At 33.8% G+C, this 11,320-nt stretch overlaps 1 pseudogene; it reads right to left on the bottom strand.

The window, feature by feature from the left end:
• Positions 1-2,720: 2,720 nt before the first annotated feature.
• Positions 2,721-10,694, bottom strand: LOC118753822 (annotated as a pseudogene).
• Between the last annotated feature and the right edge of the window lie 626 nt (positions 10,695-11,320).

Genomic DNA, 11,320 nt, shown 5'->3' with positions numbered 1-11,320 from the left:
AAAAAATAAATAAATTCAATTAAATATAAATACGCACCAAAATAATTTTGTGATTTTTTCAATTTTTTTTTTTTTTTGTTCGAAAGTAGCCGGGCGGTTAGAGGTCTGCACTACCAATCGGTAGGACCAAGGTTAAATTCCTTGTCCGGCCGATAGCCTTTCACAACGACCATAGCGGTTATAAATTATGTATAGCCGGTATTTTTTAGCATTATTTTTTGTTCGGAAAATAGTAGTTATTTCTCGCTTGAAAAATAGTCGTCATAGTTCTTATTTTTTGCTCAGAAAATAGGAGTTACAAATTTTACGAAAGAAATCGTGTAATTTTAAATTTTGACAGGATGATCAGTTAAAAATTTTTTGGTGCAACCGGGCATAAATTTGGCGAGAGCGGCGAAACATTGACAGATAATATGTTTCGGCGTTTATTCGTCCGACTTTCAGAAGTGGCAGACGCTCATGTCTGAAAGATTAATCTTACTGAGGTGATAGCGAAGGAAGCAGTGTTCTGTAAAATAACCAATGAGAATTCGGAGGTCTTCCTTGCCTAAGTTAGGGATTTTTTTTTGTAGCCTCTTTAGATGGTTAGTTAAACCGCATAGCTTGCCTGGGACGAACAAATTCAATCCAGTGGTTGTTTAATTGTTCTTTGTCTGTTTTGTTTTTGTTTTCGCTCGGAAAACTGAGGTTCTTCTCAGGAGACTTTTAATAGTAATACCCAATATAACCATTTTTTAATATTAACGATTTTTTATTGGTGTCCCATTGCATTTTTCGGGGTTTTTGGGGGTGTTTTGCGGACCTATAAATTATAGTTACTATCAAGGCGTATCAGTACAAGGTGGTGTTGATTGAACAGCTGGTAGGATATTTTTGTCTCTACACTAGTACAGGAGAATGTCATCCAAGACGAAATGGCGCAACTGCAGGATGTCAACAAAACCAAGTGACGAAAATTATTTCCTATTTCCTTTCGTTTTGGGATCCAGATGTACCAAAAAGCAATAACAAAATACACGGGACTTTTACTTATATGCAATTGCCACCACCTTGTATGGATGCGCTTTGGTTACTATGAAAAAGTGGTTAATGGTAATTTGTGGTTTTATTGAACAAGTTTTAAGACAGTTTTTTTTTCTAAATTTTATTATCGCAGGAAAAAATTCCGCCTAGTCTTAAAAACTATTCACACAGTGGTTATTTATGTAAAAAGAATATGCCAAATGATATTAACTTCAATTGAAAACTTGAAATTCCTAATATGTCTAAACAGCCCTTTGTTTTGTTATCTTTATTGAGTGCTCCCATCCAATTGGTAAATAATTTACTTCCTGCAGAATCAAGATCATTTAAAAACAAGCCATTTTCTCCGAAAACGCAAAAAATTGCAACAAGAAATTGACATATTAAACCCAGAACTCTTCGTTTTACAGTGTTGGCAAATGAAATTTTTCCTTCTGTACGAAATATGTATACATATACAAAAACTGTACTTTTTGACTGTAAATTGTATCGACTTTTTAATTTGCTCATATGTTTTCTTAAGAAACATGCACACATACATTCCCTTCAAAACCTATCTCAGCACGGAAAAAAACTAGTTTAAATATTGATGTTCAACCAGTTTTTTAACCACCACAACTAATTGAAGATCTGATTTTCTTCCTTGGAACGAACTGTTTACTTTGACATAGCGATGTCCTAGGAAGCAGTCAATTATCCTGCATTTGATTTCGACTACTTTAAAATGCATTTAGCTTAAATCACTTCAAAGTCAGTACTTTTCGTTCTCCACTTCACAGATGCTTTTTTATATTTCCAAGACACAAAAAAAAATTATTAAAATTTTTTCAAGGAATCGGTTTATATAATATAGTTTTGTTAAAAAAACAAAAAATATCGAACGAATAATTAATTTATCAAAAACTATCAGGCCTATCGAATAGAAATGTTGATTAGCTTTCATTTGCGGTATTTCGTATTACGATTGTTTAACTAGTTCGTAAAATATGCGTGATTAAGTGGAATCACTCTTTTTTTTTCCAGCAAAATAACGGTAAATTGCAAATATCTCGGAAAGTTATTTATAGAGAAAAAAATTTACTTGATTATCGGAATCACCGAGCGATTCTACATAGGACTTTGATAGTGGCATCTGGTGAAAAAAATAAATAAAAATTTGTTATCCACTGTTATCGAAAATATTGCTTCTATTGAAGTTGATTTCGACATTTTGTTTTAAGATTTAGTAGAGAAAATATTCTTTAAAAAAATTTCTTAGGAATGGGAAGCTGATAGTAGCCCTTATGGTATGTGGTATGTGGTATTTCATTCGAGACATTTTTAAAACTTGGAAATGCAAATTAGAAAAGGTCAAAACAAAAACAGAATAAAAAAATTCCCCTTTGAATTTTTAGAGTTATTTGCTTTTAGTATTCATCACAAAATTGTACTAAGAAGTTTTGCGTAGTAGTAAAGTACTATATTGTGAACGAAATTGTATCAAAAAAATACAATTGTACCAAAAATGCAACACTGTTTAGTAAGTTTTGAAATTTTTACACATGTACATATATCTACAGCTGTGTGGTAGATTGACCTATCTCATCAGCGGGTTCGAAAATACCCTATTGAAAAAATATTTCAAGAACATTCTACTTCACAATTTGGTTGAAGATCGCCCTATTTCAGAATTTGACTGAAAACCGCCCTATCTCAGAATTTGGTTACGGAACGAGATACGAATCTGTTATTCTTGATTCCAGTCTATGAACTTAAAATAAATTTGTTTCTCTGTTCGCTTTATTACTTCTTTGAAACTGTGTGTTACAAATTCGTAAAGAACAAAATTTTTTTTGTAATTTTCCTTTAATTCTTCAAAAACTTAGCGTTACAAATTTAGATAAGGTACCCTAAACTATTTTTAATTGTGGCACAGAAATGTTAATTTTTTTTAACTTCTATACAATACTAACTTATGTACTAACTACCCTGAGCAATTATGAAGATTTTCTTAGTTTAAAAGCTTTTCAAAATACCTATGCAAACCTACACTTTAAATACTAGCTTGCCACACACAGTACTTATTACTAAACCCACTTGTGGTCTAACATCATTTCAGCACTCGCACCTCCACAAACAAGCAATCGTTACGCAAATAATTCCGACTCATTACGACTTTGTGTGGTATGTGGAAATATTGATTGTTTTGTATGAACTCATCGTTCTTTTTGCGCACCAATATCGTTTTCACATAGTCCTGTGCCTCCTCGTTGCTGCTGTACTGATCACGTATGATAATGTCGGCTTGCAGGCGGCAAGGCCAAGGTAGCAGCGCATCATACTCGCCAGCTATGACATTGAGACATGCAATCAAATTGCGGCCCTTCCAAGTGCCCTTTCCATTGGGGAGTATATCAAGCTGTATGTGAAAGATAAAAGCGATTGATTAGTAGACCTACACACACACACACACACACACGCGTGCGGAGGGGGTGTTACATTGGAGGGCGTCAACTTACGCGCAATGCATAGCCATATGGCTTATTCGAGAACATGGCGCTATGCAGTATTGTTTCATATTGCTTCGCTTCCTCCAGCTTCTTTGAGTAGTCTTTGATGCGCCAGACCAAGTGACCTATGCGACGGGGAGTGAATTGGAATTGGAATTTTTGTGGGTTTTAGAGCAGGTTAACTTCTATTACCTCTCGAGTTTTGTATGTTAGTGAGTCGTTGTTGTGTCGCTAAATGATTTTCCAAATCCGCTAGCGTTTGCATGGTTTGATGCAGCTTGGTGTCCATTTGTTTCACTATGCCCTCCAATTTTTTCGCAACGCTCCTCCGTTTCGCAAACAATGTTTTTCATGCTCTTCACTTCCACATCCATATTCACCTGTTTGGCATTCAAGTCGCTGTTGGCGACAAATTTGGTCTTCAAATCGCCGTCGAGCACATTTAAAAATTCTTCGATTTCGATGAATTTATCGCTGTAATGAGTAAGTTGGATTAGTGAAATTTTGCTTTGTTTGTTAAGACTTGCGAATTTCATTACAGATTCTTTTTCTCATTTTCCAAAATCATCTCTTCCAACTTCATGGTATTGTCATTCAAATGATTTACATGGTCTGCCACTTCTATAGATAATTGTTGGATATTCTTTTGCAGCACATCCATTTCACCTTGTATATCGGCTTTGACTTTCTAAAGAGGCATTAATTTGAAAAACTTATTTAAACCCTGCAACTATTTATCACTGTCTCCGCTTACCTTTATCATTTCGAAGTTCGCTATGTTGTCCTTGTATGCCTCGCCCACTTCAAATTGTCGTTGCACAATCTCTTCATTGAGCAGCGATTTGATGCCATTCATATTTTCATTGGCGTCCTGTTTCCAATCTTCTAAAACCTGATTGTATTTGCGCAAATTTCCCACATCTGTAATCAAATGCAATCGCTGGCCAATCTCCTCGTTTAGCACCGAACGCAAAGCGCTCAAATCCTTTTCGAGTTGCGTCATCCGATTATCGACGAATTGATCGAGCCGTTCTTGACTATTGTTTAACTGTTGTTGTGACTTGCCGCGCGGACACTCTTTCAGATGTGTGCGCATACGTATGCGTGGCACGAAAGCGTTACAATGGTTCGGACACTGTTCGAGTACTTGGCCGCAATGGATGAGATGCTCCTGGGGGAGAAAAAGAGAAACGTACGTAAGTGGTAGTGAGTGTATGAAAATAGGTAATTTTTTTTATACAATTAGTCAGTGACTACAAAAAGCGCAATTTTATTCAAATGGCACTTTAACTTGCAGTGTCCTGTCAGGTAGCCTGTATGAGTTCTTAAACCCTCCCCGCTAAGTCAGGTAGGATCATTCATAACTGCTTTAATTGTCTCAGTCCCTTTTTGACTTCCGCCAGTGGGCAGAAATCTGAGATTCTTTCCAGCTCCTGAGTAGGTATTTAGTGTGTCCTTTATATGTACCGAAGAAAGGCTGCGGACGATACACGCGAATTTGGGCTCCACATTTTGCAAGACTAACAGCCCTTTCGTTGCCTTAAAACTAGGACTGGGTAACTCAGTGAATTTTCGCGAGTTGACTCAATGAATCAGGCTCATTTTCATGAGTCAGCTCAGTGAGCTGGCACTATTTGACACTAAGAGAGTGGTTCCCTGTGCTGGCGAGGCGAAGGGAATAAACCTGAAGTTTTAACTTTAATATGTTTTAAATAAAACAAATTTTTTTTCTTAACATATTTTATATACAGCTAACTATAACAACAAAATTCAAAACAGGGTTGCAAACAAGAACAGAAAACGAGTTTCTGCAAGGAAAAAAGGTGTATTTCCTTTAAAAGTTTTAAGTGATGCTTTTTTCGTATTTAAACGAGTGTGTTTTTTAATAGCATCATGGTTCTGTTAACATTTCCTAAAATTAGGAAATTAAAAAGGGTAAAAAATCAAAATTTTCAAAAAGTTCGGTCAAATGGTATTGGCGCTTTAAAATAGTCAAATTGTCCCTTTAAGCTGAAATTAGTCAAGAACGCAGAACGTATACTTAAACGCAGTCTGTATACGCAGAATTTTGTCGATTACTTGAGCCCTCAGTGTTGCTTACTACAGTGTTGCCACCTTTTCAACTACAATTTTTTGTGCTATAATAGATCCTAGCTAAATATAAACTACTTAGTTTTCAACAAAAAACTTTATTCAATAGTAAATTTCAAATATTTTAAACGTATTTTGAATAGGAAATTATACCCTTTTTACCATTTGCGAAACTGACGAAGTGGCAACCATCTATAGAAGGAAGAAATCAGCTGATACGGAAAAATCTAAATTCCGCAGATTTCTGCGCTACGGGCTACAACTACAGAAAAATTCTGCGGTGTTGAGTTTTCATTTACATGGCGCTCTGGTAAGACAGATCGTGTCAGCTGACTCGGGTTTACGTACCGGTAGGTTTACGTTCTTGACTAATTTCAGCTTTAGTCGCACAACAGCAACACTAGTCGAGGCAACACAGCCCTTAAAACTCTGTATAGGAGAAGTGGTTCAAAATAGTATTACAACTGTCAACAAGCCTTGGTGTGCTTTCTCAATGAGTGTAAGGCCCTTAGTGCTGCCTGACATAATGTGGCGTATTCTTGGTTTCGTATGAATCGAAAATATTGAAATTTTCCTACCACTTTTTATATAAAAATTTCAAATTTTCGAATTATACGAAAACAAAAATACGCTCCAATAATTATTCTGGCCCCCATTTGTGTTTCTAAATACGAAACATTTTTGAACACATAATTCGCTTGCGAGGACTACAGCTTATAATGTGGTTCAAAATGTGTCAATTGGCAGACTTTTCTGAAATCCTGATCCAAGTACGAAACGAAATGCTCAGATTGAAAGGGACATAGCTTCACTTGGTGTTTTTAATTGGCGTCAGTTACGAGGAAAAGAAACAACTGCCATGCTATAGCCCAAGAAGCATCACACTTTTACAAGTTCCTGCAAGGAAATTGAAATGACAATTTTCAAAATTTGTTTGCTACTAGTTTTATTATTAACCTTCAAAAATAAAAATAATACCCGTAAAAAATGTTTTTTTTTTGTTTTTTTTTTGTTTTTTTTTTGAGTAGAGACCATGAAAAATTATATGTGTGTCAAGAATGGGCATACACTACAGGCGCATACATATGGTTACCTTAATGTAGAAATGCCCTATCTAAAATGTTTGTCCTTACAGAGTACTTACAAAACTTGAGTCCTTAAGTTGGGAATTTCTTCAAAATCCGGCGCTTAATAAACACTGAAACAATTTATTGATGTAGTAATTTTCTTGCTTAGTTCTATTAGCGTTATTTGCCGAACCTTGTAGGTACTAAGCTGAATTTAGGAAGAAAATGAGTTAGGGCCTTTCTATATTAAGGTAACGATAAGCGCATATACTGCCAAAATAAAAGTAAACAAACCATACTCGGCATATCATTTAACTAAATTGGAAAAAGTGATAAGAATTTCAAAGCGCATTCCATGCTTATCACTTTTTATTGCTGTCAAATTTTTTATCTATGGAGGTTAAGTTTAGTGAAGCATTCACGAGCACTCCATCCACATATTAATAGCAATTTTTTAAATGCTTTTTGAGTTATGCGCGCAGCCGATGGACAAAATTATAACGAGAATCACAATGTACTGGGCACTTTGATGGATAAATAATATTTAGTAGGGGTATTCACACCGACCTTGTTACCTCAGTATTTAGCAACTTAATGTATAAATGACTCCGTTCTTGCTTTTCTTTTGCTAATTTATATCATTGTGGCGGTGTTTGAAATCACACCTCTTTTTGAATATTAATGCTCTTATGTTACATTTTCAAAATCTTGTAATTTATTAAAAAATCGGTATAGCATCTCAGAGTGCAGTTTGCAGTCGGCTAATGAAGTTGAGGATATTAGCGTCATATCTGAACTACACTTTCATTTAACAGCAACATTTAGGGACAAAACGTTACTAGAAAATACAAGTACATACTCGATACTTTTCGTCCGATACCAAGTAATTTTGGTATCGATACTTTTGAACCGAGTACTGAGTAGGTATCGGAAGAAAGTAACGGAACCTTCTGCAAAATTCTTGAAGGAAATGTTTTGAAAAGTTTTGTTCCTCGCTTGTAAATTTTCTACAAATGGACTTAGCAACTTTTTACTCTAAAAATTATCAACATAATTACTTCTCTTAGAAATATACCATTGTTACTCTGCAAAAATGCTGTTGAACAGTGTTATATTAAAGATGACTTTTATTAATTAATTAATTTGTATGTAATAAATTATAAAATAATTGTTTTTGATCTCAATTGCTTTCTCTTTGTACAAAATAAATATTTATTTATAACAAATGAAATACGTACATAAAAAAGAAGCAATTTCTTTTTAAAAAACGACTCATTGGACTTTGCACTTCTTTCTGGTTTTTTTGGGACGCCATCCTAGTAAAACATGATTTAAAACTTAAATTTTTCTTAAAAAGATAAATTAACATTCCATTTTAATGTATCGAGCTGCTTTTCTATCTATAGATACTGAAAATGGCCAGGCAGTTGGTGAATTTAACCAGATATCAACTATTATTTTTGAACCTTCATACATATAACAGCTGTAAGTGGGGAATTCTCGTTTGTGAAATTGAGAACACACGAATTCACTTTTACAATAAATTTTTGAAACCACACAGTTAAATTGAAACTGGAAACTGGGTCCACGGCTGATAAGGTTTGTTCTGTAACATATACTAAGGGTTTTCCGACAACAAAAAAAAGTAGTACAAAATAGACAAATTAACACCGTGAATAATCTACTTATTTCCTTCAGTAAGAGTTTTTATTTCCCTTTATAAAGCTCTTTTTGTGAGTAAGTAGTTCTCTAAAAAAAAAATCAATTGTTCTTTCATCTTCTGATTTCTCCCAGAAGATTAAAATTTGTTGCTATGAAACACTGTTTGCCAGTCTAACAAAAATAGTTAAAAGGGTCGTTCACAGCAAAACACTTTTCTCGAACTGCCAAATTACCGAGGTTTGGCTGAATACCCCTATTGTGTTTAACTATTTCTCCGACATTTTTCAAATGATAAATAGTTTCTGAGTATAGGTACTTATATAAGTACTTTGTTGGTAACAATTTTGAAATGGGTAAAGCTCCAAGGAATACAAATATCACAGATATCGATGTGAATGTTTAACACAATTATGCACAATTAAATTAGTTTTCGAATTTTCTTCCAATTAATGAACTACATATGTATGTATGTACATATGTATAGGTACTATAGTTACGCTGCTATCCGTTTGTTATTTTAACAAATGAACATAAATATTTAAATATACAACACCTGCATTTTTTACAATTTTATTACTTGCAATGTTTTCTAAACTTGAAATTTGCGTAGAGAAGTTCCAACTTACTTATAACCGTTCCATTTCTCAGTATGTACTAAAATGTGTAATACTTACTAATTAAAAAAAACAAACCACCGTTGGACACTCAATTATGACTAAAAAGCTACAGAAATGAGCCGCATATAGTCGCTGTGATAAATATCGGTAATGACTAAGAACGACCTGTTGAGGTGATTGCTAATTGATAAGCAGAAAATCCATTGATAATCGAAATCTAACTTGTGTAGATAATTAAGTAGTTATGAATGAGCTATATGTAGTAATTACATATGTTAAAAAAATAACATAAATTTAGTGTAAATAAATACATTAAATTATAAGTATGAAAGTGAATAAAAATTTGTTAGTCTGTTAAAGCATAAAACTATTGGCTATATTAGCTAGATTTTTGTCTGCTAGGATTTTTCTTTAATAAAACTAAAATGACTCAAGCATATAGCTGCATAAAGAAATGTTTTCGTTAGTTTATAACCGACTTCAAAAAAAGGAGGAGGTTAACAATTCGTCGGAACATTTTTTTTTATGTATGTTACCGCATAACTTTGGACTACATTAAGCGATTTCTATAATTCTCTGATAATTTTTTTAAGAAAATTCTGTACTTCAGAGGTGGTACCAATTTGGTTTAGATCCGAACCTTGGCTCATGAGGAAATTAACGATATTCCTAAATTTTTATACGTTTTGTTGTTTACTTAAAAATTACTTCTTTATAAATATGCACACGGTTTATTCTATAATTTATGCAATTTAAATATAACGTTGTCTAAATTTTTTACAAGTATTTTGTCATTAAATTCTTGTACAATATTGTGCTGGTTTGAAGTTACTACAAAATCCCTTTGATTTTTGATAATTTTTTTTTTTTGCCGCCGCTGGCACGTATTTTCTTCCATACAAAGTATGTTCGCAAATGTTTGATGTGTAAACATCTTAGGTCCCGGTATGTGAAAAATTTGCTTAACTTAGAAAACAATCTGTAACTGCTTCTTGTGTGGACAAATGAACTAGTACGGGATTATTTCGGGAAAATTTCGAGAATAGTTCTGGATCGTAATGATAAATTTTTTCTGGATGTGGTGCATTTTTATGTCAAAAAGTTATTTATGCATTTATGTATCTTAAGGTCTCTAAAGGAACAAAATGTTTATTTTCTCGAGGAAAAAATTATTTATTCTTCAAAATGAATTTTTTTAATGCCTAACTTTGATGCAAAATTCTTTGTCATTCAACAACCCGCGGGATTCCACCAACGTGTTCATAAAAAACACGATTAAAAATATTTTTTTTTCTCTTAAATAATATTCGAATAAAAAATTCTTAATTGCTAATAGATTTTTATTGCCATATAAGCAATTATTGCTTACGGTAAAAGTTTGTGAGTCGAACCATTCGTTGCAGAAAAGACACGAAGATTTTTCATACTTAAGAACAGTCGTCGCACCATTCGATGGCAAAGTATTATTTGAGTTACGCGAATAACCATTGCCATTCATAGCCATGGTCTAAATAAGTTTGTTGCAAGAGTTCAATAATGAAACTTTTTTAACTAATTGACTTGTGAGTATATTTAATTAGAAGCAATTAGTCTGTGGTCCACTACACAACACTCAAATTACACATCGTCCTCCAAATAACAAAAACGGCACTTCGTTTCGCTTCACTTCACTGCTCTTAATGATGACAATTAATTAGCCACTTCCAACTGGTTTACGACAATTAACTCAACTCAATTGGTTGAAGGCGGGCAGGTATTACACCGAAGAACCGAGTGTAAGATGAAAGAAATAATTATTGCCGCAATACGTCACTATCTCTACCTACTACCATAGATATTTGTTCTTTTTTTTGTGTCTACTACATGCACGAAGGTAATCTCATTTGACACGTTCTACGTATGCGTGCGTAGCCACAATAATCACACTCGCGACTCGGCGGAAGCTGAAACAATTTACCAACGAATCGTTTAGCGAAACAACTCTTCGACGACTAAATTTCTCAATAGCCTACCAGCAATCAACAGGCGAATGGCTAAATGAATTGATCAAAAAAGTACCATTTAATAAGCGTTACTCTTACATACATATGTATGTATATGAAAATTTCATACACTAAAAAAAGAAGAGATAATAATAGCACAACTACAATAATGAAAATTAAATTGTTATAAAAACAACAAGCACGCTTACCTTCTGTGTGTATGCGCAGCATTAATATCTGGTAAAAAAGGTTTAAACTTTATACTTACATTCACTTGCGCCTTCGTTATCAGCTGACACAACAACAACAATGGGCACAGAACTTCTATAACAAGTGCGATAACAACTAAAGTAAAGATATAGATAATGAAAGTGTGAGTCGATGATAAC

Source organism: Rhagoletis pomonella, unplaced genomic scaffold (genome assembly GCF_013731165.1).
Source record: "Rhagoletis pomonella isolate Grant_MI unplaced genomic scaffold, Rhpom_1.0 Rhpom_scaffold_02886, whole genome shotgun sequence".
In the NCBI taxonomy this organism is placed as follows: domain Eukaryota; kingdom Metazoa; phylum Arthropoda; class Insecta; order Diptera; family Tephritidae; genus Rhagoletis; species Rhagoletis pomonella.
The sequence above is the reverse complement of the archived record's forward strand: the minus strand, read 5'-3'. Positions and strand labels throughout refer to the sequence as shown.